Here is a 26,067-nt window from a genome sequence, read left to right on the forward strand (position 1 = left end):
CATTTATCTTCCAATATATCCCCTCCTTTCCTCTTCTCCACCCTCCTACCTTGTAGGAAGTGATCACTTTTCTCTCTGTAGCCTCTGGCTGTTCTCTCTTTACATCTCAGGTTGAATTCATAGGTGTTCCAGGATGTTTTGAAAGTTATCTAGGTAAGTTTGTGGCACCAGATGAAATGAGGACCCCTACTCTTCTGCCATCTTGCCTCCCTTCTATTATTTTCTTTCTTCAGAAATTTTTCAAACTTGATCTGCTGAAACTTTTTTTTTTTTTTCTCCATCTGAGAATGTTGTTAGATGTGGAATTTTGGGTACTTTTTTCTTTTTTTTTTTCAGTACCTCATACGTTTTTTGTTTTTGTTTTTGTTTTTTTTTAGTTTCATTTTCTTGTTAGGTAAAGTACTTGCCATTTTCTTCTTACTATTGCTCTGATGATGTTGCCTTCATCTTTAGTTTTTAGCAGTTTGATTATGATGTGTCTGTGTGTGTATTTATCTGGATGTGTCTGACAGCAGTTACTAAGCTGCTCAAATCTACAAGTTCATATCTTTTGCTTAATTAATTATTTTTTTCAGATTTTTTTTCTTGCACCACATTCTTCTCTTTTTCTGGAACTCTAAAGTAATTTAGAATTATTATTGTTACCATCATCGCCATCATCATTATGTTAGTTAGGGTTCTACAGACAAACAGAACATAGAATGTCTACAGAGAGAAAGAGATTTATTTTAAGGAATTGACTCACATGATTGTGGGGACTAGCAAATCTAGCATGTGAAGAGCAGACCAGCATGCTAGAAATTCAAGCAAATTGATGTCGTGGCCCTGAGTCCAAAATCTGCAGGCTGGAAACTCAGGCAAGATCCTACATTACTATCCTGAGGCAAAATTCTTCAAGTGCCTAGGTGGCTCCATCAGTTCAGTGTCAAATTCTTGGTATCCCTCAGGTCACAATCTCAGGATCCTGTGATTGAGCCCTGCATCAGGATCCACACTCAGTAGGAAGTGTGCTTGAGATTTTCCTCTGTCTCTCTCCTCTGCCCCTCCTTGTGTCCCACCACCCCATGCACATACACACACACTCTCTCTCTAAAATGAATAAATCTTTTTAAAAAATTTGTTTCTTCTTCAAGAAGCCCTCAGTCTCTGCTCCTAAAGTCTTTAACTTATAGAATATAACCCACACACGTCATAGAGGATAATCTGCTTTACTCAAAGTTATTTGGTTAAAGGTTAATCATACCTAAAAAATGCAACATCTACACTGGCATATGTATTAGAAGTAAAATTATTAGCCTATAATTAGTATTATAGGAAATAGTAAAAACTTTAAGGATGATATCACATTTTTTAAAAATATCTTATTTATTTATTCATGAGAGACACAGAGAGAGAGAGAGGCAGAGACATAGGCAGAGGGAGAAGCAGGCTCCACGCAGGTTGCCCAACATGAGACTCAATCCTGAGACTCCAGGATCACGTCCTGGGCCAAAGGCAGGTGCTAAATTGCTGAGCCACCCAGGTGACCCAATACCACATTTTAATTAATACTTTGCCTATTGCTTTATAATGGAGGACCCAAGAGGATAATACTCATTTGTTATTGGTGGCAATTATTAGTTACACGTGTCAATATGGGGCTGGGGATGGGAAAGAAGAGCAATTAGGGTTCAAATGCATATTGTAGATGAGTCATCCTTGGTTGAGTCTTTGTGTGTGCATGAGTCTATGTGTTCATAAGTGAGCATTTAAAATAAGAAACATTTCTAATGCTTGTTTTAAAATGTAACTTAACTTTTTTGTTGTTGTTGTTCTGTATAGGCCTGGGTTACTTCCTTTTTTTTCCAGACTTTCTCATGTTCTTATTTTGTAACAACATAAACATGTCAATCTTTTTTTCTCTCTGATGGTGGCACATAGAACTTAACAAATTTCTATAATTAAAATAAATTGAGACTACCATGACTACCACTTGTTTGTGCCACCATAATGTTTACTATTTTAAGATCTGTATCCCTTTTCTGCTTGTGAAATATCTTCCCACATTCTATGAACATTAAACCATTTTCTGCCATATTTTCCTGTGGCAAATTGACAAAAATAAACACTCCATATTAATAATTGCTGTCTTTCTTTTCCAGAAAAAAACAATGAAGCAAAAGCTGTTCATTCTTCTATTTTTTAAATCATCTTTTCCTTATAGTATACAGCCTGATAATTGGAAAAAATTCACCCAGCCCACATTCATTTCACATGTGCTTTCCTTTGTCCCTGATTAGTGATTCTGTCTCTTTTTCTCTAATGTGTGAAATTAGGTCTCCTTACTTTGATATGGCTTGTTAAAAGGGAGATAAATGCTATGTCCATGTGGGTTCATATGATATGATGAGCTCTAAGTATCCTGTGAAGCAATCATGTATAGGGTCAGGCACCATGGGTCAAATCAGGCACAGAGGTGTGAGGGAAATGTGCTACCATAATCTGAAGTAAAATGATTTTTTTTAAAAATATATTAATTGCTTGATTTTATAAGTCACTGAGGGTTAAACTAAGTCAGGGACTACATCAAAATTCAATTTTACATAACACATTTAATGAAAAATAAAGGTCACAATGTAAAAGTGCCTGGGGCATCCCATGGTTTTAAAACTGGCTGATCCTTAGAAGCTGATGCTTAAAACACGTAAGTTTCAATTACAAATTAGTTTTTAAAATAACCAATTATGGTAGGTATTTAATTTAAAAAAATGTGTACTATTCAATTTCAAAGTGGATCTTAGGGCAAAGGATTAGGTGATGTGTTTTTATAAGGAACAGGCATATTTTTTGTGTGTATGAAAGGTTAGTTTCACCCCCTGGAAATTAGTGTTTTTAGCACATTGGTAAAAAGAGCATATTCAAGTGTCTTTCAACAACCTGTACTACATCTTTAAAATATAAAGTAGGCTGCCTGCTGGCATGCAACTTTTGATCTTGGGGGTTGTAAGTTCAAGCCCCACATTAGACATAAAGATCACTAAAAAAATAAATAAATAAAGTACAAAGTGAATTTTCATTTTTATTGAAGATAAGTTTTTGCACAGTGATTTTGGTTCAGATAAGTGCTAAAAAATAAAATTTTGACACATCTTGCTGTGTCTGTGGAGTATCTGTTCTTGTTGGGAAAGGAGATGAGTCAGTTGAAATCTACAGGGGCAAAAAGGTGAAGGAATTTTTTTTTTTCATAATAAGGGCAGAAATGTAAGAGTTTGGGAACTTGTACATTATCACCTCAATTTACAAAGTAGGTAAAAATTAAATATCATTACATGAAGCAAAGCATAAGTTATCTAAAAATATGTGAAATATGATGATCTATAGCAGTTCATAGGTTCAATGATGTGATAATGTAGCATGAGCTAATGTACAGCAGTGAGTTTTCAGGTGAATATCTATATTCAGTAAAGTATAATAAACTCACGACAGGAATTTTATTTTTTTCTCTTTCATTCATTACTATAAAATAAAGTCTATAACAATAGTTCATGTATCAAAAGCACTCAATAAATACTTTTGGAGCAATGATTATTTCCTTATATCTCAATTTAATTGCTACTTTTCTATTTTGTAATATTATATTTGACATGTACTTGGAGCATAACTGGCAGTGATACATTTAAATTTTGGTAACATGAATGCTCACAATAATGTCAAAAATATTTTATTTCTTTGCCAAAAAACAAAGTGAATAAGTTGGGTACAAAAAAAGTGTGCTAAAAAGAGAGATAATTGTTCATTCATTCAAAGAACCTATTTTGGGTAGCAACTTTGTTTTAAAAAAACAAGAAATTTTTTTTCCCCAATAGATTTACAGCTTACTGGATGATAGAGACATATGAACACATAGTAGTGGGAAATACTTATTTTTGGACATGTGCAAAGAAACAAAAGGACCAACTCACCAAGAATTTAGATAGCCAGAGAGAGAAAGAATCTAAAAAGAGGGGAAGCTTGATTCAGACTTGACAAATAAACAATGTTGATTCTAATAATATTGCATATATTATTATCTATATATAATATATAATATATAGTTCATAAAGAAAACATATATATTTAAAGATTTTATTTATTTATTCATGAGAAACACAGAGAGGAGAGAAAGAGAGGCAGAGACACAGGTAGAGGGAGAAGCAGGCTCCATGCGGGAGCCCAACGTGGGACTCGATCCAGGGTCTCCAGGATCACACCCTGGGCTGAAGGAGGCGCTAAACCGCTGAGCCACCGAGGCTGCCCAGAAAACTTATATTTTTAAATCAAAATGCATACACAAATATCTATCCCCGGCACTTCCTGTCATTAAAGAACATTTAAGCCACAAATTATCCTTCAAAATACTTTAACCAATAAATACTTTTTATGTACAATTCTCAATTTATTTTTTCCCAGTCACAAATCTTATCATCTCAGGTCAGTGTTTCTTTAGAAAAATAAGCAAACAACAAAACACATTTCCTTTTCAGCAAGGACACAAATATTCAGTCCTTACTCTCTGGAAATCACAGGATTTCATTCCCTTGACCTCCCCATTTGTTTTAGTTTTTTTTTTTTTTTTCTTTTTCCATCTGCTTTGGCTTCATTCTCTCCCTGACCCTGCATACATACTCTAACATACCTCAAGCAAGTTGATAATACCAAAAGTGGTTAAAATTTTTCACTATGAAATCTAAGTTGGATAAGGAAATAAATGAAGGCAAGAGAGGGAAGATAAAGGCCATCGTTTTAAGATTGCAATATTTCATTTTGTATGTTTCTTCCTAAATTTCCCTGCCCCTCTTCTCCTGCTCTTTATATTTTAAATCTCCAATATGAGTCACTGAACTTTTTCATAAACTCAGTGATTAGTGTTGTTTCTTTCTGGCATATTGGTTTAGAACCTTTTTTTCCCAAATAACCCTCAAATATGGAAAACAATTAAGATAAAGTTTTTCTTGACAGGATTTAATCATATTATACTTAAGAATTTTATTTATAGGAGAATAAAAATAAATTACATAGTTCTCCTTACAGAACACTTCCTGGGAAAGACTTTTCTGTCAAAGTGCAATGTATTTCAATAGGTTTATTCATTTAAATTTAAACACAGATTTTTTTCTAACAAAATAGCACATGTTCAATTAAAAGAAAAACAAAAAAAAAATGGAAGAAAAGGAAAAACAAATAAAAATACACTTGATATTTCTACAATAACCATTATCATAGAGTAAGAATACTATATTTTCCTTTGCAGGAAAAATACATCGTAGCATCTGTTGTGGGTTGAATTGTATCCCTCAAAATTCTTATGTGGAAATCCTAAACCCCAGTACCTTAGAATGGGACCTTATTTGGAACTACGGTTACAGATATAATTAGCTATGATAGTCATGCTAGAGTACACTGAGCCCCTAATCCATTATGAGTGCTGTCCATACAAACAGAATGCCAGGTAAAGACCAGAAGACATGCATCCAATAGATTTGTGTGAATCATAAAGGCAGAAATCAAGGTGAAGTATTTACTTGTCCAGGAACAACACCAAGGAGTGCCAGCAAACCACCAGAAGCCAGGAGAAAGAACGCGACAGATTCTCTGTACCTCCCAGAAGGAGCTAACCCTCTAACACCTTGATGTCAGACTACTAGCTTCTACTGTGTTGTGTTAGACCACACATTTGTTTCTTATTGACTTTTAAAATGGTTATTCTATTTGCTTTTTGTAAAATAACCTCCTGATATATTCCTAGTGACTTGTACAAAATATTTTGTGATATCTGTCAAGTTCTGAAAAGAATAACTGAAACTATACATATGACAAAACTATATCTTGGCATCTACAAAATAATTTTTCCTTCAGTCATCAATTTGATTCAATGCATACATAGATCCACTAATTTTAAACATTTTAGAAATAAAGCCTGATAGCCTGTACTTTTGCATTTATTCATGAAATATAAATAATACATTAGGCCTCATTTTTTAAAATCTCAAATACAATGGAAGGTTTAAGGTACACCAGAGACTTCTGTATTATACTGTTTGGTATTACAACAACTAAGGTAAATGTTTGAGGTTTCTTTTTCTCTTTTGGTAGTAGACTTCTTTGCCTAGATACTTTTAGGATACTTATTTTTTTCTTTTCTTTTTCTTTCTTTCTTTCTTTCTTTCTTTCTTTCTTTCTTTCTTTCTTTCTTTCTTTCTTTTTTTTTTTAACAATTTGATGTTACATTTTATTGGTGTTTATCTCTTTACATCATTTGCTCCAAGTAAAAGTATTTTCTCAGATGGGTATAGTATGGTACAACTGGTGTAGTTAGCAGTGTATCTGTAATTTGTTTGTCTAATGGTCGCCTAATATGTTTTTGACATGATGTAATTTATGAAACCATTTCTTGACTGATGGACATTTTTCTTCCACCACAAAACACCATGTGTATGTACACCCCAATATCCATGTGTACCCATTTCTTCCATCTTTGTAATGGAATAGATTTCCAAAAGTGCAATTGCTGGATCAAAGGCATTTATATGTTCAATAATGCTTTTCAAGAAAGTTATTATAACTAACATTTATACCAACTGCATGTGGGAGTACTCTTTTTTCTACCTACCTGATGAAAGGTAGCTTCCTCTCTTTTAAAGTTGTAAATCTGATAGGTCAGGATCAGAAAATGGCCAAATTTAACTAACCACATATTTTTGTAAATGAAGTTTTATTGCAACATGGCCATTCCCATTTACTGACTAGTACTGATGGTTGCTTTTGTGCTACAATGACAGGATCAAATACATATCAGAGAAATGAAATACATAATTTTTGTTCTATTTTCATTTAATCAAGCACATCCAAACCATCATGCTGTATACCTTAAGTTTATACATTGATAAATGTCAATTATTTCTCAATAAAATTGGGGGAAAATGTGTAAAAAGCAAAACAACAATGAAAAAGAGTAAAAAAAACACAAAATGTTGATTGACCTTTTTTACCTTTTAGAGTTAAAATAAACATTATTGTTTTGTTATTCTATTATTCTTGTTTTCTATTGCACTTACCTTCATTCAATAAATTTACGAGTACTTCTCGTATGATTTTATTAACATATTTAAGAAGAGTACTTTGTTGAATTTTTGCTGTTTAATTTTTACTTTTAATTTTGGAGGATTTTAATTAGAAGTGACAGGGTTTTGACTTGTCTGCTGAAATTATATTTTTAAAATATTTTTTACATTCCCCAAAGGTTGTTTTGTATTTAATATTGCAATTGATTTAGGTGTTGGTTTAATTGCTTGTTTGATTTTAGATAATCTACCTCCTCCATCATTTATTTTTCACTTAGAGATCTGCTTACTCTTCTTTTTGGTTGCAGGATCCCATAAGTGAACAAGAACTTGCTACCACTTCCTCATGAGTTTATCCCCCTTGTAACCGGAAGCTAAAGAGTCAAGGTAGGAACAGTCCCAGGAATGGTGATTTCAACAGGGTTAATGATCTGTGGTAGTCCTGGGGAGAATCTCATGTAGGACTATACCCCAGACTTTGAGGTCAAATAGAGAATTCTCCAGGCAATGAAATGTCAGCAGTTCCTTCCAGAAGTGTTCAGGGTCACTGGAAAAGCCCCTTCTTTCAAGACCCCTTGCAAGTCAGAGGATCAAATTCTCCCATTGTGGACTTATGATGTTCAGAAGAAAATTTTGAATAGTATTAGAAACTCCAGGTCTCTTCATTACTTTTGAATATTTCCACTTGGTTAAATTATATTCTTTATATCCAGTTGATGGGTGGGCACTTCATTATGGGCTTTGTGGATCACCAGCTTTACCTCTGAGGTCTAAATGGAAGACAGATTCAACAAAGCCTACAGATAATCTTTGTAATTCTAAACACTACAGAAAAATAAATATGCCACCCAAACAAGAACTTCAGAATTACAAAGATTAAAAAAAATGCATTCATTGTTGTTAAAATTGAATTGAAAGGGCACCTGGGTGGCTCAGATGGTTAAGCATCTGCCTTCAGCTCAGGTCATGATCTTGGGTTCTAGGATCGAGTCCCCTATCAGGCTCCCAGCTGAGCAGGGAGTCTACTTCTCCCTCTCCTTCTGCCTCTCCTTCTCCCCTGTTCATGCTCCCCCTCTCTCTCTGTATCTCTCTGTCTCAAAGGAATAAATAAAATATTTAAAAATAAATTAATTAAATAAAATTGAACAGAGAAAATGAATCATATCACTATATAGAAATCCTGGATAAAGACTAAAACATAATTTTTAAAATATCCAATAATTAGAAAAGAAAATTAAATATTTCTTAAAGTTTATATACACTTCATAAAATTTTCCTAAAGCGTTATAAATGTTAACATGATTCCACCTCAGATGGTAAAAATTGAACCTAAAAGCATAAGTGTGACTTTTTTACAATGTTACTTCCACTTAAATTCTTGAACTTTTATCAAAGGACTATTTTTTTCCATATTGAAGATTGCTGATGTTATTCAATATTTTGTTTTACTTAAATAAAAATAATGTATTTTTTTCTTAAAAAAATGAGCAATTTTATACCATTTGGTACATAAATAGTGTCTCTATGAGTGCAAGGGATATATCTGTTTTTACACATTGTTGAATTCCAAACAGCATAATATCTGGCATAGAATGAACTTTTAATACATTCACTTTTGAACTCTGATATTGTATATCTAATATCTAAAAAAACACCAAAACAGCAATAAGTGGAACACATTTTAATCCATACTTAGAAACAAAATATACTGTGCAAAATTGTTGCCCTTGAAACTTAGACTGCAAAATAAATTTCTACAAAAAAGTAAAATAACTACCTTTTATAAACAACAACAACAACAAAAAAAAAAAGCAAAGGGAAAAAAAAAAAAAAAGACAACCCAAAAACAGACTCTTAACTATAGAGAACAAATTGATGGTTAGAGAGGGAAGGTGGGTGGAGGGATGGGTCCAATAGATGAAGGATATGAAGAGTACATTTATCATGACAGACACTCAGTAATGTATAGAATTGTTCAATCACTGTATTGTGCACCTGAAACTAACATAACAGTGCATGTTAACTAAAATAAAATCAAAATTTAAAAAATAACTATGCTTTAATCACATAAAATAAAAATCTCTTATGAAGATAAAATAATAATAAAAGTTATCATTATTATAGCTATACGTTTTGAGTCCATATTAGGTACCAGATGTGTGCTAGAAGCTTCATGGGAATTACACATAAAATTATGTGCAGCTAAACACTAATTGCAAGAAGAAGGTGGGGACAGATTAGAGTATAATAAAAGTGGAGAAAGTGATATTTTAAATTTGGCAGCTGATTAGCTGTATTAAGCTGAAAGAAAAAATAAAACCTCAACAGCTGGGAGACTGGTGACATTTTTCATCTTTGGCCAAGTATGTGTTGCTCCAGAAGAGAAGAGAGAGTGGGAAAAAGCCTTAGGCTAGCTATAACTGCATCCAAATGTGCTTGGAAGGGCATCAAGTATAGATTATTTATCAGATTTTAGCCTAAAATTAAATTGTGTTTCATTGCATTCTGTGTAATATAAATATGTGTATCTTAAACATTTATATGTCAAAAATATGGCAGTATAAAAAGCTAACTATCTGGCTTATATCTTAAATTTCTTATACTAAATGACAAACACATATGAGCCATCATTAAACAATGAATTATAATCGAGTAGGGTGGAGTCATTATTTGAAAAGTGGTGAAAAAAGTAACCATGTACTTAATTGTGTTTTGGATACAATATAAGTTTTTAAAGTAAAATTAGATTTTTAAAAAGTCAGAGTAGTGAAATATATTTCACATACAATAACATTTAAATTTAATTGAATTTGAAATTCCAGCAAGTTTGAAAAATATATGCATTTTATATAACAATTACCGCATCATCACAAATGTTCCCTTATGCCCTTTTTTAGTAAATCTCTCCCTCCAACCAAACCCTGTCAGCTAGCCTTTTTTGCTGGAATTATTTCATTAGTTTTAAAAATGGTTTTATATATTTATTTAGAGAGATTGAAAGAGAGAGTTCACTTTTAAGCAGGTGTGAGGGGTGGGGAGGAGCAGAGTGGGAGGGAGAGGAGAGAATCTCCAGTAGACTCTGCCCACACAGGGCTTGATCCCAGGACCCTGATATCATGACCTGAGCCCAAACCAACAGTCCATCACTTAACCGACCGGAGCCACTTAGGTGCCCCTATTTTACGGTTTTTGAGACCCATCTCTGTCTGCATATTATTAACAATTTGGTCTCTCTTACTGTCAAGTAATATTCCATTGTATGCACACACCAGAGTTTATCTATTTGTCAGTTGAGGAATATTTAACTTTTTGGCGGTCTATAGTGATTATGAAAAACACTAGTATACATTTAAATACAGGTGTTTGTGTGGATTTAAATTTTAAGTTCTCTTGGGTAAACAACTAGATATAAAATTAGAGGGTAATAGAGTAAATATATGTTCAATTTATTGACAGTTTTTCAAAGTAGAGTTTTTATTTTGGGCTTCCATCAGCAACATATGAGAGTATCAATTAGAGAACATTTTGATCAATATTTGAATTTTACTTTGTTGATTTTAGCCATCACGATAGTATTTGGTGATATCACATTGTGTTTTTGTTTTTGTTTCTGTCTTTGTTTTAAATATTTTTATTTATTTATCCATAAGAGACACAGAGAGAGAGGCAGAGACACAGGCAGAAGGGGAAGCCCGATGTGGGACTCGATCCTGGGACCAGGATCACAACCTGAGTGGAAGGCAGGTAGCGTCCCTCACATTATAGTTTTGTCATTTATTTAATAACTGATGATATTGACCATCTCTTCATGTTTATTTGCAATCAATGTATCTATTTTAGTAAAATGTTCAAATTGTTCAAATTATTATTGTTTTCTTCATATATTGGATATATGTATTGAATATATATACACATCATATATTATATTCTATGTGTATTCTATATCTGTATCTATATCTATATCTATATCATCTATATCTATATTGTGGCTTGATTTTTCACCTTTATAACAAGGGTCTTTTGATGCAAAATTTCTAATTTTGATGAAGTATAATTTGTCACTGTTTTTGTGCATATGTCTCAATGTATGAAAATTTTGCCCTCAGAAATGGAGACCAAAAACTTAGAATTATTTCAGTGGAAAAAACAGAAGACCAAAAGGTGAAATTTGCTTGGAGTGTCATTTTGTCACCAGGTATGATTTATAATAAATATATAAAAAGACATTACTGTCTTTTATGTTGTCACAGTTATAGAATGTTTGCAGACTATGAATTTATAAATATATCCATAGTATTAAACTTTAATTATTATTATTTTCAGGATATTCTAGAGTTTCCAATTATAAATTCATAAGATTCCATCAGCATTATTTACATATTTATACATTTTTACATATTTACAGCATGATAACCAAGAACATACTCCCAGGAGTCAAAGAGCTTGAGTCTCAACCTTCAATCAGTCTTATTCAAGATGCGCAGCTTTAGAATATTTACTTAACTTCAGAGTGTCTTTTTTGACGTGTCAGCAAAATCAGAGACTTTCAGACTTTCGCAGTTCAGAGCGTCCTCAGTTACCATTCTTTTGTCCTGACACACGAAATCAAAAGAAATACCTAACAGTTCCATTTATTGAGTAGTGATTTCTATTAAAGTTCAAAGTATTTATGTCTTGACAAATTAATAGTCATTTGAAAAAAACATAATCTCTTTAAAGTAACAGAGAAATACTGTTCTTTAATTCTTAACTTTGCTCTTACCTACAATCAGTAATGATAGCAAGAATTTTCTTTTATTCACTATATTGCCTGTTGCATTAAAAAAAAAAATACCAGTACTTATTAAATACTATTCACAGTATTCACCTTGTAAAATACTGGACTCTGATTCAACACCACCACTCTCATTTCCTGTTCTATATTGATTTTTGCATTGTACTTGCCTTTTACATAAAGGCCTCTAAAAACCCAGCTTTCCAAAAACATGACCTGGAGAGAAGTGTAATGCAATCTAATCTTAAAACAGTGATTTCTAACCGGTAATTCACATGATGTGTGGCAAGTCTCCAGTATTGCCGTGTCTCCCTTTAAATTTAAAATACTCACTGTGAATTTTCTGCGTGCCTTGGGGGCACCTTTGTACTCAAAATATTTCTCATCATCCCCATTTCTACATTTAATAAAACTAGGTACTCAGAAATATTGATTATTATTCTCACTTCTTTACTTTACCAAGCTTTTCTCCTTACCCTGCAAGGCTAATATTTATTAATATCCAGATTCTTAGAGGATTAGTCCAGTGATTTGCCATGGCAGATGCATAAGAATTGAACGGTCTATGGCCTGAAATATATGTCCAGTGTTCCAAAATATGTCCAAGCTGAAGACTAAAATTCAGATGTCTACATTCCCAATCCAGTACATTGTTCAGGACAATTTTCTCAAAGCAATATTGGTAGACAGTATGACAATAATGGAGGGATGTTCTGTGTCCCTTCTGATAATAACTACACAAAATATCTTGTCTATGTCCCTATGCTGTTCACTCCAGCAACAACAGCCCTATCTACAGGGTTATCAATCTGCAACACTGTGGATAATCATAATCTGTGATGATTAAACTGTATATCCCCTTAAGAAATATTTTATTAAATTAAGTTGCATATGGATACATTCAATAAGGAATATTTTATCAATGTTCAGTTATAAATATGTCCACTTTTACATCATGCTTCCTTCTTTGAACTCAGGATTTTTTGAAGTTTAAGTACTGAGATTTAAACGTGTTGTCAATTATTTTAACTTAATCGCAGTCTCATCAAAGAACAAATTCCTGTTTGTCATTTTTTTAAAAGAGCGTTGAGATTCTCTTTATAGTCTAGCCCATGCTAAAATAGCATGTTGCACATAATTGAAAATCATCCATATTTCTATACCTTTAATGTAGTGGCTTCTATTTGTATCTTCAATCATTGGCTTCTATTTGTATCTTCGATCATTGATATTAGTTGTGTTTTCCAATTGTCTAAGTCCTTCTCATACTTTCCCACCTGATTTATTATCACGAGAAAAATGTTAAAATCTCATATTTTGATTGTATATTTGTCTTTTAATTATGTTGATATTTTTGCTTCATATTTTGTTGAGGCTTTATTAGCTGCATATTACATTAGAATTGTTATACTTTTCTTTTTTTTTAGTTTTAAAGATTTTATTTATTTATTCATAGAGACACAGCTAGAGAGAGAGGCAGAGACACATGCAGAGGGAGAAGCAGGCTCCTTGCAGGGAGCCCGATGTGGGACTCGATCCCGGGTCTCCAGGATCACGCCCTGGGCTGAAGGCGATGCTAAACCGCTGCGCCACCGGGGCTGCCCTGTTATACTTTTCCAGTAATTTTATATTTTGCTCACTTTCAGTGATTTCTTTTATCAAAATCAATGGCATTTTATATAAGATGATTTTATCTAATATTAATAGGACTAATCCATTATTATCTGGCTTACAGATATACGTGGATATTTAGCTACCTACTTACCTATCTTCAATCGCATATTTTAACTTTCTATATCATTTTGCTTTGGATGCGTCTTTAATAATCTGAATACTAGTTAATTTATATTTTCTATTCAGTTTTTAGTTATCTCTCTTTTCCTTTTAGAAAGTGAGAAAAAGGGATCCCTGAGTGGCGCAGCGGTTTGGCGCCTGCCTTTGGCCCAGGGCGCGATCCTGGAGACCCTGGATCGAATCCCACATCGGGCTCCCTGCATGGAGCCTGCTTCTCCCTCTGCCTGTGTCTCTGCCTCTCTCTGTGTCTCTCATCTTTAAATCTTAAAAAAAAAAAAAAAAAAAGGCATTACCAGAAAAGTATATTTTTGATTTAATTGTGTTATAGTTAAAAACAAATACAGTTGTTGAAAAACATAGTTATTTAATGATTAATGCCTAATTCTGAAAAATAAATTAATTAAATGAGCTAAGCAACAGCAAGGATTCCACCAAATGTCATTTTATCTTTCCAGTCATGAATAGTGCCTGGCACAATGTAGGTGCTCAACACTGACTCAAAGACATATAATTGACTTCAGTGAAACAGAATTTTAAAAGAAAGTTGCTTGTAGGTTTTAACAAATGGATGGTTATATAAAATACTTACCCCCCAAATTAGAAAAAAAAAAAAAAAAGATTCAGAAATATTTTAAAAAGTGTGATGATGAGACTTTTTAAAGACCACATTAAAAAAAATAAAGACCACATAAATGTAGTTAACACAGCAAGTTCATTAAATTTAATGTTTTTAAAATTGAAATATAGTTGGTATGTAACATCATATAAGCTTAAAGTGTAAATCATTAAACTTAGAGTTTTCCTACAATACTCAACTTATAAGTTTATTGGATATTATGAGAACATGAAATAAATAATCAGAACATCAGCCTTTGAGATGAGGTAGCCTTACCACACTTTATTTTCTACACAAAATAATGGAATCTATGTTAGCCCATAGTTCAGACTTCCCTGCATAAACTGTACTGGCAATTACCATAAAAACAAGATTGCCTAATAAAAATGAATCCACTGTTTGGAATAAGACTTGCCTTTTATTGAAGTCAGAGTCATCACATTTCTTCTACCCAACTTCTTGAATAATAAGAATTTCTACTTTCTTTAATGTTCTGAGAATTTTCTTTCTGAAAAACATAAAGGCATATTATCATGCAGAGGAAAAGGTTTGAGCTTCTATTGTGAATGTGCTGCAATATTCCATTTAAATAAAGTTGATTCAGCACAAGTTTTCTAGATACTAGCAATTTTATAGTTTGAATAAATGTAAGATACTTGCCTGGGTTGACTCTCTCATTATATTCATGCTTTCTATCATGAAAGACTGTCTCAGGATCTTTGTTAAGGTACGTTTTGGAAAGAAAGACACAATAAAAAGGTATTATTACTTCTTTTCTTTCATAGATGTGATATAAATACACCTTTGACTATTAACAGATAGGAGTCATGGATTCAAGAGGCTTCTATTGCTTAATATTTTAAAATCTCACATTATTGTATATAAAAAGAATTTATTAGACTTTTGAATCATCTAAGGATTTTAAAAACTATGTCATTCAAGAATTTTCTAAAATGTTGAAGTCTTCCTTATAAGGTATCATTTTATCCCCCATTAGATTATTAAATATAGTACTAAATTATTTGTCACAATAATGAAAATGATTGGGATATTTTGAAAGCAAACTTTTTTGGTCATTACTAATTTTAACAAATTCATTAATATTGAAACGTGAATAAAAATAAAAATATGAGTGTATAGATTATGATGATGCTGTGAATATAATTGAAATGAAAATCATAAGAGGAAGTTTTGTTTTAAAAATAACAGAGCATGGGCACCTGGGTGGCTCAGTAGGTTGAGTGTCCAACTCTTAGTTTTGGTTCAGGTCATAATCTCAGGGTCTCCGGTGGGGCTTAGCACTCAGCAGGGAGTCTGCTTGAAGAATCTCTCCCTCCACCCTTCCTCCTGCTTGTGCTCTCTCTTTTTCTAAAATAAATACATGGTTTTAAAAATAAAAATAATAAAAATAATGGAGCCAGAGTGAGATCTTCCATAATAAAAATTCTTCACTGGAAACTTTACTTGTTTGGAAATCTAATATTAGGTTAAGATGTTAATATTAGACAGAAACCACTTTCTGTCTTATACTTTTAATCACATTAGTGAGCAGTACTATATACCATAACAGCTAAAACTTGTCCTTTTATGTCAGAAAGTTCAAGAGTCTGTTAATTACATAAAGTTGACTAAGCTACTTAGCCTCTCTCTGACCAATTCCTTATCTTTAAATTTAATGAAAATATTAGTACTTATTTCAAAGGATGGTTGTGGAGTTTAATTGAGATATAATGTGCAAACAGTTAAAATAATGCTAGGTACAAATTAATGCTGAATAGGCGTTAGCTTCTTATTATCAGTTAATATTTTAATACTTAAAAAAATCCCCATTCTGTCAAATAGTTTATTCCTGAAAAAGCACAAAATTAGTATGTGTTGTCTAGATTTTTAAAAATCACAAGAAAAATGAATCTTGTAAATCTTAGAGACTTTGGGGCAAGATTGGGTTGCTGTGTATCTCAAAGTAGGTAGAAGCTTGTGGCAGGCACAGCAGATTTCATATAGAATAACCTTATTAATGTACTCTGATTCTGTTTATGCCCCTCTCCCACCACCCCAGCCATGCTTAATGCTCCTCTTTTTGTAAAATTAAATATGACCATATTGCAGAAGGCCTGGCCATGGGAAGTATTGGCAACAGTCCTTCCCACAGCCTCATTAAAAGAAAGCCTTGGCTTCTCTTTTACTTTCTTCCTTCTTAATGCCTGGTAGTGTCCTACTCGTCTTGCCATGAGAGTGAAATAACATGTATGAAGATGGAAGATGACAATTCAAGTAGTGGAGGACGGTCATATTCTGAGACCGTGTTAAGCCACAGTACCAGGGCTGAACGATTTACATCTGAGCTTTGTGTTGGTCAAGTATTTGCCTCTGTGATTAAGCCCCTGTAAGAACTCCTTTTCATTATGTGCAGTGTGATGTAATCCTAATTGACACAAAATTGATGGATGGAGGAGATAGTAAAGGTGCAAAGATTCCCTGTGCATACCAAAAATGTAACCTTTTCTCCTTAACGGGATTCTGCTGCTCTTACCAACTTCCTTTGCCATTGCAATGCTTCTTTTTGCTAATTGTCTCTTACCAACATCCTAGCTGTCCCTTTTCTCTGCTATTCTATCTTCCACTTGATCTTTGATCCTTGGGATTTATGGCAGACTCTTATAGAAATAGCTCTTAAAGCATCATGTATCCTTGTGTCCATACCCTTGTATAGTTTCTACCCACACTGGCTGGGATTGGTCACGTGACTTTCTTTGATCAATGAGATATCAGCAAATACCATGCAAGCAGAGATTTGAGAAATAATGATCACTGAGAATTGACTTTTCTTTGCCTGTTTCTAGAAACAGTTCCCCATTAAAAAAAAAAAAAAAAGAAAAATTCCCTGGCTAACCTGATGAAAATGTGTGACCTGGGAAACAGCGAGAACCAACTGCCAATTGGATGAGTGAGGCTTTAAAAGCCAAAATATCCAGACCCGGACAAAGTGCTGAGTAATAATATCAATTGAAACCAGCCAAAAAAACTATCCAGTGGAATTCAAACCAAATTACTAACACAAGGGAATGTAAACAGTAATTGTGTTAATTTTAAAGCCACTTAGTTTTGGGTTGGCTTATTATACCGATAAATGATACAAGTTTGTGAAAGTGTCTTTTATGATCTTCTATTATATGGCTGTATTCTCTCTCCTTCACTCTCAAATGGATATCATCAAACTATATTTCTTTCCTACCCTCCACACCCTCATTTCCAACTTCCTTCTCAACACCTCAATGAGAATGTTACCCATACAAGGACTTCAAACAAAACATTCCTAAATCTCCCTTATAAGTATTCCTAATCTGCCTTAGCTCCCTCTTCTGTGCCTGCATACCTCTTTTCCCAATAACTCACTAAATGAATAGATCAAATAAGAAATCTGTAGGTCATAACTTTCCCCTCTCCCATGTTTCACACATCCAAATGACCACATCCTACAATTTTTCACGAAACAGTTCTTTTATATCCAGTTATCTTCAACTCCATTGCCTATTACCATTGTTAAAGTAGGCAGTTAGTTAGGTTCTAATAAGACACCTGGAAGTCAGCAATAGGAAGTCATGACCTGCTATTGGAAATGTCAGAAGCCTGTTCTGATAGCACTCCATAAGAAGTCAGATCAAACCAGACAGGCCAAAGATAGCAAGTGCCTTGGCAAGAAACCCCGAACCAAATTAGGAAGAAGAAGCCTGAAACCCTGCTTCCCTGCTGTAGGTAATGAATACCCTGTCCCTAATTAGCAAATGATGATTTAAGGTGGAAACCCAAACCCCAGGACAGAGTGCTGTCTTTCTCTCTCTTGTCTCTCCCACTGTTATCTCTCAAGAGTATACTTCTCACTTTAATAAGCCTTCCTGCTCATGTTCCTTATCACTGTGCTGCATGTCTATCCTTAAATTCATTTTTGTGACCAAAGAACCTCCAGTATCTCCTTCAGGTCTGGCTGGGTCAAGGCCCCAGTGCCCAGAATTTCCCCAATTCACCCAACAACACCATCCAAGGCAAAATCATTTCTCTCTCTCTGACAGGAGAAAAAAAATCCATCTATCCAATTCCCATAGAACTCTTATTTCCTCTTCAATCCATTCTACAAACCATTGCAAAATCAAATCTCAAATGCAGACATGATTACATAATACTGCATTATATTCCCACTGTCTTTGAATTAAACAAACCACATATTCATAGGATTGGGAAGTTTTTACATGAGAATTTCCCTGTTGGTTTCCACAGCCTAAATTTCTGTCATTCCCCTCTCTCTGTATGTTCTATTTTAAGCCATATTAAGCTTCTTTCATTGCTTTTAAGGCATCACATCTTTTTCTGTGTAATTTTGCTTTTGTGATTATGCAATTTCATCTACAAAAAAAAAAAATCCACCTTCTCTCTCCATCAAGATCTATTTTGTCTATCTTTTGCTGCTCAGTTTAAGCTTCACTCAATTTAGGAGACTTTGGATGATACCTCCTCCAACTTCAGGCCATGCAAATAAAAATGGTGTGATGAAAACTACTTAAAACTAGATGGGGGGGGTGGTTAGGGGAACAAAAACAAAATCCAAGCAAACACATTTTTATTTAGCATGCATTGATTTCTATCGTTTATTTATTTATTTTTTTAAATTGTATTCCTTTTTTTTTTTTTAATTTTTATTTATTTATGATAGTCACAGAGAGAGAGAGAGGCAGAGACACAGGCAGAGGGAGAAGCAGGCTCCATGCACCGGGAGCCCGATGTGGGATTCAATCCCGGGTCTCCAGGATCGCGCCCTGGGCCAAAGGCAGGCACCAAACCGCTGCACCACCCAGGGATCCCGATTTCTATCGTTTAAATATTCCCACCATGGTTTACAAGTAACATGACATCAGCTGGTCTGCAAAATTCCTAAAATGTGAACAAACAACTTGACCTCATGAGCTGCACATACCAGGCCCAGCACAACACTTTCTGTGGAGTCCTACATTTCTGTCAGGATGCCCAGTGCACTGTCAGTATGAAGGAACCTTAGTGTTAAGATCCATTTCTTCTCTTCTCACTTTTGTATTTCTAATGGACAGCATAGTGCTCCATCCATAGGATATAACTCACAAAAATGTATTGGGTGCAAGAAAGAAGGAATGCATAAATGATGCTTCCCTGGCTTCCAGGGTTCCATACATTTAGAGGGCTAGATAGTATCTGAAAGTAAACATCCACACCCTTCTGTTCCAGACTACCCAGATAAGTATACTTGGAAAACAAATAGAAATTAATTTATATAAGTTGAAAATGCTTAGCTGATGATTCTGATTCAACCAGTGTTAAAATTCATTGTTTTAAAATTATGTATTTTGCAAACATATGTATCAGCCAAAAATAGATGGCATTGAGGAAATAGTTTTTTTTTAAAGATCTTATTTATTTATTCATGAGAGATACTAAGAGAGAGAGAGAGGCAGAGACACAGGCAGAGGGAGAAGCAGACTCCTCGCAGGGAGCCTAATGTGGGACTCAATCCTGGGGCCCTGGGATCATGCCCTGAGTCAAAGGCAGACACTCAACCACTGAACCACCCAACCATCCCCCACTGAGCCACCCAAGTGTCCCGCATTGAGGAAATAATTAAGACAACTTTTAAACTATAATGCAAGGACTTTTGTATGCATGACTTAAAACAACTGAGCCTCACAGATTTAGTTGCACACCTAGTTAACTGGGAAAGAAAAAATTGGAACTAAATGATGATGGATGCATAACCCAGTCTCTTTCAACTGCTCTATCATTTGTAGTCTTAAGTATTTGAAATAAAATGATCTTGATTACTGTTGAAAAGTTGCTTAAACAAGTATAATTTACTGGAGATTGACTATAGAATAGGAAGTCAACAGGAGAGTCAATGAGTATAAGCACATTTTAGAAACTTTGGAAGAATAATTCCAAGAGCATGCACATGATCTGAGCCACCATGAAACTGATCCCAAGGTATGTAATGGTCATGATTGCAAGTAAAATGATAGTTTTGTTAATGAACAGTAAAAATATTATTTACTAAATTACCATATTTTCATGATTCTAAGATAAACCTTTTTAATTTTCCTGCCCCTGAAATTCATATACAATAAATAAAACACACTGGATTAAAATTTAATTCTGGCATCTGCTTCCATCTTGGTAATACACAAAAACAAGGGTATCATCGAGTTGATAAATTATAGCAATGATATTATGTCATAGTAGATATCATTTTACACATGAGATAATATTACAAAAATACCTTTTTTTTTTTTTCAAAATTCTGATCCAGAATAGCAAAATGAAAGAGTTGGAGGTAATAAATATTAGATTAAAATTAAAACAATATGGTCAGGGGAAATGCAAATAAAATTATAGTGGTTAAAATGGCATTTATTCAGTTCCCACTATGGCTTTAAGGCATGAGGGTAGGAATATTCAGAAGCTATTTTATATGTACAATCATTTCACTAGTGTACTTTTTTTTTGGCCACATGTTTATAACATTTGGTTATTGCACAGAGGCGGACAGAGACAGAGAGATAGGGGGAGAGAAAAGGTCTGAAATTAAGCTAAATGTTAAAAAGGATAGGCGTGAGCAATCAAGATAAATAGTATTTCTAAAAATGTGATCTGGGAATCATATCCATAATAATTACCTGGCATGCTTGTTAAAAATGAAGATTCTTTGGCTGAGACCCAAACCTACTGAATCATAAAATCTGTGGATGAGAAGTAGAAGACTGATTTTTAACAAGCTTTCCAGCAAGTTTTATGCAGAGTAGAGTTTGAAAAAACCTTTTTAGTAGGAAAGAGAAAAAAATAGCAAAAAAAATAAGATGAACACGGGATTTTACACCATAATTTCAATCACACAATAGGAACTTCCTGTTAAGTATGCTGAGTGAGCACTTAAAATTATGTTTTCATATGAAAACATTTTTTAAAGTGCCTACATATCAATGGAGTCATGAAGAGCTACTTAGCTATAGAACAGAGGGGTAGATAATATTAAACTGTATGTGTTATTGAAATATTTGATCTCCCTCTGCCTCTCTCTCTCTCTCTCTCTCTCTCTTTGTGTCTCTGAATGAATAAATAAAATCTTAAAAAAAAAAAAAAAAAAGAGAGAGACACCTGGGTGGCTCAGCAGTTGAGCATCTGCCTTTAGCCCAGGGTGTGATCCTGGAGACCCAGGAGCAAGTCCCACATCGCTCTCTGCATAGAGCTTGTTTCTCCCTCTGCCTCTGTCTCTGCCTCTCTCTCTCTCTGTTTCTCTCTCTCTCTCTCTCTCTCTGTGTCCCTAATGAGTGAATAAATAAAATATTTTTTTTAAAAAAGAAGTACTTGATACAATGTTATTTCCTTTCCCCTAAAGAATATAAATTTACGGTTGAATGTTCTCAGAAATTGTGGTTTGAAAGATTCACATATTTTTCACATTTTTAAACCAGCATTGTAACATACGTATTTTGTCAATGTGGAGCCATTTACAATGCTACAATTCCATGAGAAAAAAATTAACAAACATTATATGTGTTTCAGTTTGTTAGTGAAGTTGTATTCATAAATTACAGAAAGGTGTTATATATGTGTTGCTTAAAACTGAGTATGAGCAACAAAGTTATGAGTGAACTTATCAGCAAGGAGTTATGTGTTAACGTGAACACATATAAATCGCTTAAATATATGCTATCTCTTAAAGAAATGTAATGTGGTATGTCGAAAAAGAGAATTTAAAAATTGAAATTTGTCTTAATTCATTACATTTTTGCTAAACTACAAGATACTATCTGAATTTTTAAGACTTGTCTGAAAATTTTTGTTATAAAAGATGACAAAATAACCTTGATTTTCTTACTTACTCTCAATTATTTTGTTACTCTGTTGTATTACCTAGATAATCTATTTTTTAAAAATTTTATTTAACTTATTTTAAAGAGACAGAGAAAATGAGAGAGAGCACGAGCAGGGGGTGAAGGGCAAAGGGAGACAGAAAGCAGATCCCTGCCTACTGAACCACCCAGCACCCCCCCCAAATAATTTTTATTATTTACATATGCCATTAAAATATTTTAATGAGAAATTGCATTGTTATCCCATCTTGGAGAAAACACGATCAAAAATAATTTCAATGTAAATTTGCCATTCTTTAAATAAAAATTTTAATCTTTTTCTTTACCTAACCACATATATTGCTATTTAAAATTTTTTGTAGGTGATAGCATATCTAATACGAATGTCCCATGTTTGGACAGAAATGAAAGACTTCCTATAATTCAGAAGCTTTATATTAGCATAGACAACTTTTATTTACTTCAATTTCATGTGAAGAGTCAAGGACAGAAATGAAACCCAAGGCGGGGAAATAAAGTGTCTTTGGTCTACATTTTCTGAGTGGAAGTTTGCTTGGTACCATATTTCTCTCTTATTTTCCTGATCAACTTCAAGGAGAAGAATATCTTCTCAAGTCAAGATTATGCAAGAGTAACATATTAGCTATGAATTGGTTCAGACAGCTTTCTAACCATTTAAAATTGCTCAGAAATACATAAAAGCCATGATGTTAAAGGGAAAACTCTTTCTAAGCTTGCTATGTTCTTGATCTATAAAGTAGGGCAGCTAAAATAAAAAAAGTCAAAGTTTAAATAAATTGTGCTTTTTCTACTTGTGCTTATTTAGCAGAATTCTTAAAAGAACAAGTCCACAGACATAAGAAAAATGACATCAGGACATAAGAAAATATTGTTAAATTTAAACAAGTATATTTTTTGACACTTATAGGGAACTGATTAAATATAGTTTTGAACTGAAGTGAATGCCAAAGTCATTTTGTAGATCTTTGCCTTTGCTGATTGTCCATAAGTGGCAGTTTCCTTACATTGTATAATGCACACACGTATGTATGTACAAAACACACTTGGAAAAGGACTTGAGTCTTATAATTTTACTTTTTAACTTTCTGTTAAAAGATACGTTTCTTCTTTTCATGTCATTAAAGAATCTCATATATGTACATTGTCTTTAGTATGCTGAGCAAAATTTACCTTTCTGTGAGGAATCCTGTTTTGTCATAACAACAACAAAACCCAAACAAAACCAACAGGAAACAACAACAACAACAAAAAAATCCATGGCACTTTTAACAATCCTCATGACATACCAATGTTGCATATCAATAGGATGAGTACTAATGCCATACTTTTAAGTTAAAAGTTAAAAAAAAAATCTGAAAAATCTTAATGAATATTTTATATTTCACTTTTGATTTTTCACTACAAATTTCACCACCTCCTTTGAATCAAAAGAATAATAAACTACAAAATCCATTTTATAAAATGATGTTATTTGTGTCTGATTATGGCCGACTCTGTGCAATCGCTCCAAATTTGGTTCATGAGGAAATTGTACCTTGGCACTGCCAAAGAAAAATTGTACCCAGTGGAGTTAAACAGGCAAGGAAGATGGGGTTTTTTAGGTCTATTTCAATAGGGAAGAGAGATTGAACCAAACTACACTGAAACAAAAAGCAAGAAATTTTTAAGTGCTGTGAGCTAATGGAAAAATACTGGAACCTTGGGAGAGAGATTGTCGATATGATTAGGTCATCTGTGTGTGCTAATTGGCTCTTAAGTTAGGCTCCTAGTCTGTCACAGAGTGGGATAGAGTGTCTTTCCTGAGGGTTACATTTCAAAGAGCTGGCTCCCAGGTTCTTGAATGAGGCATCAGTGGGTTACAAACCTGTACAGAGGAGGAGAGAAGATTTACATCTCAGAGGGGCAGAGAAAGAATTTTCAATCAGAAGTTTTCTTAAGTAAATGTTCTAAGGAAAGGGTGGTCAGAGACAGGGTCAGGAAGAAAGCTGTCTAAAGATTTGTCAAACTGAGGGAAACATTAAAACCATCTTTAGTCAAAATAGGATAGAGGAACACACCAGCTTCATTTACATGCTACGTCTTCGGAGAGAAGGCCAGGGGGAAAGTGGAGCCACTTGAAGACAGTTTGGATACCTGAACCTTAAAGTCCTTTTCCTACAATGCTTCTGCTTTGTGAGTCAAATAGTTTTTCTGCTCCAAGAAACCTTTAAAAAACTCCCTTTACTCTTCCGCTATTTGACTTAGATGTCTGTTCTCTGTGCTCCCAAGCAATCTGGCCGTATTTCTTTCAAAGTACTTGTACTAGAAATGCAATTTTGGAGGCCAGTTTTATTTTCCCATCAACCCTGAACATTTTTAGGCCAAGAGACTATGAATCCCCAGCAACAAGTTAAGTGTCACACATAGTAGGTACATAATAATGAGTGCTGAATAAAGGAGACCGAGGTCTTTCACATCAAATAGTTTGAAGTCAGTTTGTGTAATGAGAATCAAAGATGGACAAAGGGCTCTACAAAGTCCCTTAAACCTTGAGTCTTTAAACATTTATTCTGTTACTTTGAGCAGTAAGGCCAACCCTATTAGAGAGCATTATAAATGAAAAATATGCAAACGTTTAAAAATAGCCCAGTTTTAACGGGGATTATAACAAAATCGAATATGAGCTTAACTTTGAATGTGTTGGCTTTTATGTTTCAAGTTAAATCCATGATACCATTTGAAACTATCTTTTGGAATGCAAATCAACACCAGTACTGCTGAGCCTAGTGAAATTTAATGAAAATAATAACAGAAAAGACCTTACAATGTATGCTGAATTCTATTTTAACATAGTAAGTAGACTCGAGGTGGTCTTTATTATGATGATGATTAACTGATTGAATACAAATACAACCTTACTTATCCTTTCTTTTAAACTTAGATATAAGGATAGTTGTATAATTTCTAACACAAAGAATAAATAAAACCAAATTTAACTAGCCAACCAGAATACCCATATTTCACATTTCACCTAGAAGATTGTAAGAATCAGTAATTTCAAATATTTTATTTGGTTGGATAATACTCATTGTGTTCTGAATAAAATTTTAAAGATTTCAAAGTCAATCTCCATGTTTAAATATGTAAAATCCATTGTTAATAATGTACAGAAACCCAATTATTTTTTATGCAACTATTTTTCATGGAACTGAATTTTTTTCTCACACATTGCCTTAGAATATTTCACAGTAATTAGAAATGATTTTAAATATACACTTGATCTAAAGTGTTCCTTTATTCCAAACTCACTGTTTTATAAACATTTTAACTCAGACAATAGGGCTAACACTCAACATACTCATTTTTGATATATAGTTTTATTTTAGAAGAAAATAAATTTGTGGGATCCCTGGGTGGCGCAGCGGTTTGGCGCCTGCCTTTGGCCCAGGGCCGATCCCGGAGACCCAGGATCGAATCCCACATCGGGCTCCCGGTGCATGGAGCCTGCTTCTCCCTCTGCCTGTGTCTCTGCCTCTCTCTCTCTCTCTCTGTGACTATCATGAATAAATAAATAAAATCTTTAAAAAAAAAAAAAAGAAGAAAATAAATTTGTATAAACTCTGGTTGTAAGATGCTATATAATGCCTATCAATTGAAAAAATCTTGTAAGAAAGGGAGACTGACAGAGAGAGGAAATCTGAAACTACATAATTACCAACATAGGGGCACACACCTTTCCTAGGGTTTCCTAGGATTTGATCGGTGTGATCGCTCAGTAAATATTTTCTGATATTAAAAATTTCAGACATCAAAGTTTCAATGATTTTCTAATATTCCATGCAATAAATAAATAATGCCTAATTAAAGATTACATTATTGTTGGAAACTTATCATTGTGTCCTTCAATGCCATATG

At 33.7% G+C, this 26,067-nt stretch overlaps 1 long non-coding RNA gene across 9 annotated transcripts in view; it reads left to right on the plus strand.

The window, feature by feature from the left end:
- Positions 1-685: 685 nt before the first annotated feature.
- Positions 686-26,067, plus strand: part of LOC140631635 (uncharacterized) — a 112,819-nt gene continuing 87,437 nt past the window's right edge. For 7 of the 9 annotated variants that reach the window (XR_012029163.1, XR_012029164.1, XR_012029165.1 and 4 more), the window contains exons 1-4: positions 686-857; positions 7,388-7,466; positions 10,730-10,823; positions 11,186-11,274. This is a non-coding gene — a long non-coding RNA (uncharacterized lncRNA). Of the gene's footprint in view, positions 858-7,387; positions 7,467-10,729; positions 10,824-11,185; positions 11,275-11,484; positions 11,688-13,741; positions 13,879-26,067 lie in introns of those variants that run through there. The other 2 variants (XR_012029167.1, XR_012029166.1) reach the window with 2 other exon arrangements.

The sequence above is a fragment of the Canis lupus genome, chromosome 4, assembly GCF_048164855.1.
Source record: "Canis lupus baileyi chromosome 4, mCanLup2.hap1, whole genome shotgun sequence".
Taxonomy (NCBI): Eukaryota; Metazoa; Chordata; class Mammalia; order Carnivora; family Canidae; genus Canis; species Canis lupus.